Source organism: Artemia franciscana, chromosome 16, assembly GCF_032884065.1.
Source record: "Artemia franciscana chromosome 16, ASM3288406v1, whole genome shotgun sequence".
In the NCBI taxonomy this organism is placed as follows: Eukaryota; Metazoa; Arthropoda; class Branchiopoda; order Anostraca; family Artemiidae; genus Artemia; species Artemia franciscana.
In genome coordinates this window covers 4,034,107-4,041,809 of record NC_088878.1, presented here as the reverse complement: position 1 = coordinate 4,041,809, position 7,703 = coordinate 4,034,107, and the positions used below count along the sequence as shown (strand labels likewise).

General features: G+C 31.1%; 1 long non-coding RNA gene across 1 annotated transcript; it reads right to left on the bottom strand.

Annotated features, from left to right (window-relative positions):
• Positions 1-5,156: 5,156 nt before the first annotated feature.
• On the bottom strand, positions 5,157-6,809 carry LOC136036923 (uncharacterized). The gene is made up of 2 exons (XR_010619824.1): positions 6,659-6,809; positions 5,157-6,018 (listed from the first exon to the last, which is right to left on the bottom strand). It is a non-coding gene; the product is annotated as an uncharacterized LOC136036923 (long non-coding RNA).
• Positions 6,810-7,703: the final 894 nt, after the last annotated feature.

Sequence of the window (7,703 nt, the reverse complement as noted above, 5' to 3'; positions counted from 1 at the left end):
TTGGAATATCTTGTTGCTGTGATTCTTATAGAAAAGATCTAACATAAATGATCCTATTTTTACGTTATAGATAGGTAATGTCAGTTGACAAACTAAGTTTTTGAATGAGACGCCTTCTTTTAATTCCTGGACGTTTGCTGGTGCATATTTTCTTCCGTTCTGATCAATGAGCATGTATTCTGCTTCTTGTACGATGCTCATGATGGATTTAGTCTCTTTAATGTTAAGGGGGAAGGCAGATATTTTATATAAATCGTATATTGACTGTTAATTGATTAGTGGAATTGTTACTACTGTAAAAGTTGTTCATTAATTTTGGTGATATTCACATTCAGTTCTGTAAAATATTCTGTACATTCAGTTCTCCATCCATGCATTCCTTTCTGGTATAGTTAGTGTCAACAATAGGTATTTTCTACTTAACTTGTATTTTTCCTTTTCATTATAAAATACGCTAAATCCCAACTTTCAAAGAATACCTCCTGAAACACAAGCGCCATTTAATTAAAGTAAGAAGCTTTTTTAAAAGTGTTAAAGAACGTTAACGTGGAGAGCAAGATATTGAGGAGTCACCCGTCCCCAACATAGCTGCCTGTAGGCTACTTTTTTGTTTTAACTGCTTGGCAAAGACTATGCTGCATGTTTCCCCCTTGATAATAGTGTCTCCTTTGAACGCATTTTTCAATGTTGCCACAAAGAACTCTAAAAATTAGCAACTAAACCATTTAGCTAAATTTTAGAGCACCCTTTGACCTTCAAAATTCAAATTTTACCGCTCAAAATTTAATCTCAAATTTTACCAGGTTGAACAAAATAATTCTTAAGTTTTACTGAATTTATTAGATCGCTCTTTCACTTAAAAGGGACTATTTCCGACTAAGTAGAATTGACATGTAGACCAATGGTAAGATACGTCTGCTTCGAGAATAGAATAAACATCACTGACTCGTTGCAAGGTGCGACTACAAAAAATAACAAAGAGAGATGAAGCTCAACAAAAAAACCTTAGACAAGAATGCGGCCAGTAAAGACAAAAGAGATGAAAGACTAAAATAACGTGGATATTTTGCCTCTGCCTAAACTACGCGTCCTCAGCACAAGATAAAAAGAAAAAAAACACTAAACTAAAAACAAATAAAACCACCATCAATAATAGGAAATATAATTGTCGCTTCTGATCCATGTAGGTAAGAGAAGCTATTCCAGTTGCTTCAATGAGAATATTAAATCAACGAATTTAATAAACATAATTGAAAATATTATGAAATTTGAAAATAAGTAAACTATTCTATTGCGAAATATACCTCTTGTTAGCTAATATTGAAGAAATTCTTTTTTGTCCAATAGGTAATCTTGTCCCCTGGTGATTATGTAAAATTTTAATTCCCTTATTGACTATTGGTGCATTTTTCAAAAGACAATCATAACTTTGCTCAATATTTAAATCCCCCGTGTCTCTAATTATTGGAAGATCGGAATAGCTGTTTAAATAGCCCTATCATTAGAAATAGCTGTAGCCTCATCAAATTGTATAAAATATTCAGGATGAAAGAATGTATGTTCAGCCAGAGCCGAAACAAAAGTTTCAGGAGCCTTTCTTAAATGTACGGTTTTTTCTTTTGAGTTACGATGTACAATAAATTGTTGGTGAGTTCTAGCAATATAAAACTTTCCACAAGAACAAGGTACATAAGGCAAAGAAATGGAACTTTTTGGCATATTTGATTTTGTACACTGTGAAACTCCAATGACCCTATTGTAATGTTTAATGCGTTTATTTTATTATTTTATTAATAAATTTAATCTGGTAACTATTACAAGATACAATATGCGACAAATACATCAATTCAGAATCTAAATACTCTCGGGGCCAAATCCTGAAAGCTCTATCTACTAGTGCAATTACAGCCCGTCGTTTCACTGAAATAGGGTAGCACGAATGAAAGTTCAAATGCCTATCACTGTGTAGGCTTTCTATATATTGAAAACAGTACATGGAAATCACTTTTAATCAATAGGAAATCAAGAAAAGGTAGTTTTTCATTTTTTCCAAACTCCAATGTAAATTTTACTTTTTTATCAAAACTATTTGTATGTTTAAAGAAAAGGTCTAAGGAGTTTAAATCGTGTTTCCAAATGCAAACCACATCGTCCATGAATCTGCATCTGAAACAAGGGGAGAGCTTCAACCTATAGAGTCCTTCAATAGTCACTCGGGTCACTGCAACGGAAGATTAATAGTTCAACGGCCAACTCTCTGAAGTGGATCTTTCTCGGGGGTATTCGAAAACATTAAAGCATAACAATTAGATTAAATTTACATCACAATAAAGACACTTGTCAGTCTTGCAATGTTCTGCTAATCAATAAAGGCACATATATCCTAATTTTTCGCTAAGTTAATTTTATAAATCACTGTTGGCACATTATCTTTTTACTATCCGTAACTAAGTTTGTAATGTCTCTTTCTTTCACACCTATGTGAAAGAAAGGGGGAAAATCGGATTTTCCCCCTTATTTTTCCCCTTCAAGGGCAAAATTGGGATACTTGTGCAAGGGGGATTCAGGGGGATTTTTTTTGTGTAATTAAACTGATTTTTCTGAACATTTTGGTGTAAAAAAAAATTATGTTGCAATTTCACCGAGGTTTCATCATTTTTTTCCATATCTTTCCACCACTATTAGTATATCTTCGTGCTTTGCCACATTACAATTCGGACAGATGCAAACCACATCAAAACTACAGAGAACTGAAGTCTCCTCTGATGTGAAATTCTCCAACTTTGAATTAGATCAATGGAATTTTTTTAAATACGATTCTTGTATTCTTAAGAGTGGACACAATGCCACCAACAATCACTTTCCTAATTTTTACACAGTTGGCGAGAAGTTTGATACAATGGGGCGGAAGAGGACTCTACTCATATGAATTTTGGGTAGACCACAGATCTTGGGCGTGGACCAACCCCTTGAATAAAATCTATTATAAAATTGTTGGGTAATGTGTAAATTGTTTTTGAGCGACTCCAAATCCTTTCTTATAGACTTTACATATTTATCCCTAAGATCGAAATCCAGTTTCTTATAAGTATTGGTATCAGAAATAATTGTATTCATTTTACAATCATAATTATCAGTGTCCATAATTACAATAGTGTTGACTTTATCAGCCCTACTGATAGTAAGGACCTTATCTTTTTTCAAATCAGAAAGTATTAAGGTGTCATTTTTGTTGTATAATTTTTCTCATGTTAAAAGTGTTTAGTTTCCTTACGATCTCAGCTCTAAGCTCCTAAGGAGTAACTCGAATAGTTTCTTTTCCCTACGCGGATAACTAGCGACTATGTTTTTTATTATTATTGGTGGTTTTATTTGTTTTTTTTTTTAGTTTTTTTCTTTTTATCTTGTGCTATGGACACCTAGTTTAGATACAGGCGAAATGTCCACGTTATTTTAGTCTTTCATCTCTTTTCTCTCTACTGGCTGCAGTGTCGCTCGAGGCTTTTTTTTATTGTTGAGTTTTATCTCTCTTTGTTGTTTGTTTTCATGTCTGTCCAGCTCGGCTTAAGAACTTTCAAGGGCTTGACTAAGATTCAGAACATCGTCAGTATAGCAAATTAGTTACAGATTTTTTGACAATAAAATTAATGAGGAGGGACATTGTTCCTGAGCGTCAATGACGTAGTTATTTAATTGTCCAGGTGAAGAAAATGTTCCTTAGCGTGCACTCTTTAAAACCGGAATGAGCATTTTTTGAGTAATTGGAGGCATATTCTTATCAGGCGGTAATTTTAGTCGAATACAGAGTCGAGAATATATTTCCCGAAGTGTGAGAATGACTGCAGGGCCTAATCCTTGCTTTGCAGATTTCAGAAGCATTTCGGGGTGTACTAACGAGTCGAAGGCGCGTTTGACGTTATGACTAGCAAGACATTCCCCCGCAGATTTTGTATCAATAAGAGCGTTTACCACGACTGTAAGCACATCATTACATCCTGTTCCTCTTTTGTATCCGAACTGATGTGGTGGTTGATAACATGTCTTTTCAATATATATATGTATATATATATATATATATATATATATATATATATATATATATATATATATATATATATATATATATATATATATATATATATATATATATATATATATATATATATATACTGGAAAAACTGTTGAATGATAAACTGGAGAGTTTAAAATTTAGACAATGCAGGAGAGGGATGAAATAACTTGAGAGAAAACATTTATGAATTGTTGATTGCATCTTCGGGAAGAAAGTTAGGACCGCATCTAGGTATTTCAATGAAGAATCTTAGGGTTTCGCCACTTTAAATTCTCTACCCAGCCAAGTGTTGTGGCTACCACAGAATATCCATGGCATCCCCGTGTCAGGTATCACTCCCAAAATACATGCCTATGAAAGAAACAAAACAGCAAATGTAAAACAACCAAGTAACACCAAAACAAGCTTATCCTGTTAATATATCCCTCTTTTTAGCAACAATAGGTAAACTAAATATATATATATATATATATATATATATATATATATATATATATATATATATATATATATATATATATATATATATATATATATATTTATATATATACATATACTAGCTGTTGGGGTGGCGCTTCGCGCCACCCCAACACCTAGTTGGTGGGGGCGCTTCGCGCCCCCCCCAAGCCCCCCCGCGCGCGTAAGTCGTTACGCGCCATAATAGTTACGCGCCATTGTAGTTGTGTCCCTATGTCCCACCTGTGAATATAGATAGATATATATATATATGGTTTTAACTACGTAAAACTTGCGAATATACAACATTCTTTGCTGTCCCATTGTCTTTGCATATAAATAGATTGTCAGGTTTACCGACTCTTGAACATGCAACATATAATGGTCCATGGGAAAACAATCTGTATTCAGATCTATACCTCATGATTCTAATGATTGCCCTTGAGCTTTGTTGATGGTGATTGCTAATCGACCATTCCCTGTCCCGGTGTCCCGGTCGTCATTTACATCCCCCTGTTTCCTCCGGTGTCCCCGTTGTAGTTGTGTCCCTGTGTCCCGGTCGTCATTTATATTCCCTGTGTCCCGGTCGTCATTTGTATCCCGGTGTCCCGGTCTGTATATACATTCGTTTTTTAGTTTTGTTTTTCTCCTTTATTTTTTTCCTTTTTTTTTCTTTTTTAGCTTATTTAGATTTTTAGATTTTTTAGTTTTTTTATTAGTTTTTAGTTTTTTTTTCTTTTTAGTTTTTTTGTCCCGGTCGTCATTTATACCCCCTGTTTCCCCCGGTGTCCCCGTTGTAGTTGTGTCCCTGTGTCCCGGTCGTCATTTATATTCCCTGTGTCCCGGTCGTCATTTGTATCCCGGTGTACCGGTCTGTATATACATTCATTTTTTAGTTTTGTTTTTCTCCTTTATTTTTTTCCTTTTTTTTCTTTTTTAGTTTATTTAGATTTTTAGATTTTTTAGTTTTTTTATTAGTTTTTAGTTTTTTTTTCTTTTTAGTTTTTTTGTAGTTTTTACCTTCTTTTTAGTTTTGTTAATTTTTTTTTACTTATGTCCTGGTCGTCATTTATACTCCCTATGTCCCGGTGCTTTGTTGATTGCTAATCGAACATTCCTTTTGTCCTGGTCGCTTTCTCTTTGAGTGTCGTCATTTATTTTTTTCTTTTTTAGTTCTTTTAGTTTTTACCTTTTTTAGTTTTTTTTAGTTTTTTAGATGAAAATTTTTTTTAGTTTTTTCCTTTTTTTCTTTTTAGTTTTTATTGGTTTTTACCTTTATGTTAGCTTATTTTTCAGTTTTTTCCTTTTTTTTTAGTTTTTTTTTATTTTTTATTTTTTTTAGTTTTTTACCTTTTTTTAGTTTTTTTAGTTTTTTTAGTTTTTTTAGTTTTTTAGCTTTTTTACTTTTTTTATTAGTTTTTAGTTTTTTTGTAGTTTTTGCCTTTTTTTAGTTTTTTCAGTTTTTTTTTTAGTTTTTTATTGGTTTTTACCTTTATTTTAGCTTATTTTTCAGTTTTTTCCTTTTTTTTAGTTTTTTTTAGTTTTTAGTTTTTTTAGTTTTTTACCTTTTTTTAGTTTTTTTAGTTTTTTTAGTTTTTTAGCTTTTTTATTTTTTTTATTAGTTTCTAGTTTTTTTTGTAGTTTTTGCCTTTTTTTTAGTTTTTTTAGTTTTTTAGCTTTTTTATTAGTTTTTAGTTTTTTTTGTAGTTTTTGCCTTTTTTTAGTTTGACAACTTATTTTTATATATATAGATAGTTTTTTTTTTTTACTTATGTCCTGGTCGTCATTTATACTCCCTGTGTCCCGGTGCTTTGTTGATTGCTAATCGAACATTCCTTTTGTCCTGGTCGCTTTCTCTTTGAGTGTCGTCATTTATTAGTTTTTTCCTTTTTTTCTTTTTAGTTTTTTATTGGTTTTTACCTTTATTTTAGCTTATTTTTCAGTTTTTTCCTTTTTTTTAGTTTTTTTTTATTTTTTATTTTTTTTAGTTTTTTACCTTTTTTTAGTTTTTTTAGTTTTTTTAGTTTTTTAGCTTTTTTACTTTTTTTATTAGTTTTTAGTTTTTTTTTGTAGTTTTTGCCTTTTTTTAGTGTTTTCAGTTTTTTTTTTTAGTTTTTTATTGGTTTTTACCTTTATAGTTTTTTTAGTTTTTTAGCTTTTTTATTTTTTTTATTAGTTTTTAGTTTTTTTTGTAGTTTTTGCCTTTTTTTAGTTTTTTCAGTTTTGACGTCACCTGATCCAGTTTTTTCAGGTGACGTCACCTGACACATCCATCCACACATCCACAGACAGACAATTTATTTTTATATATATAGATATATATATATATATATATATATATATATATATATATATATATATATATATATATATATATATATATATATACATATATATTTATATGTGTGTGTGTGTGTTGATTTCACACCAGCTCTATAGAAGCATGAGCAAAAAAGAAGTAAGCCAAGTGTATAAAGCTTTCTCCAGAGAGAATGATTGATGTAATAAGAAAACTCATTATCCGCCTTAATAATACGTGTTTTCATCGTAGCTTTTTCATCATTTTTGTCCCTAATCTGAAGTTTTCCTTTCGTTTTTATTTTGCTGACATCTCTGATGTCACATTTTGCAAGCGTGGACGGTTTAAATAGAATTTTATTATTATTTATTCTTTTGAAAAACAGATAGGTAAATGATTTGCCTTGAAATAAAATGATTTTGTCAGATATTTTGTTTTCTAAAATTTAAGAGATCGTAAAAATTATTTAGAATTCACTTAACAAATAAAAAAATAGTTGACTTTAATTCAACTCAATAAGACCATCGTAATAGAAATGCTAAAATTTTGATCACTAGGTACGACTTACCCTATTTATTTTTACTTTTTGACACAAAGGATGAAATAATTTGAAAAAAAAGGTATTATAGACTTCCCTAAGCATTTCCTATTATAGAATTCTGCAAATATACTACAGAATCCACATATATCTATTATAGAATCAGAAGTATTTTTTACAAAGGGCACAGTTGGCTAAAACTAATTTTTGAATTAAAAAGGAATAGTTGTGGGCATCAAGTCATGGATAATTGTAGAAGAAGCCAAGACAGATAGTCCAATTGAGTGAGAAGCATTTTTTGCATTAAATTCCTTCCCCCTCCCCTTATTAGGATTGTG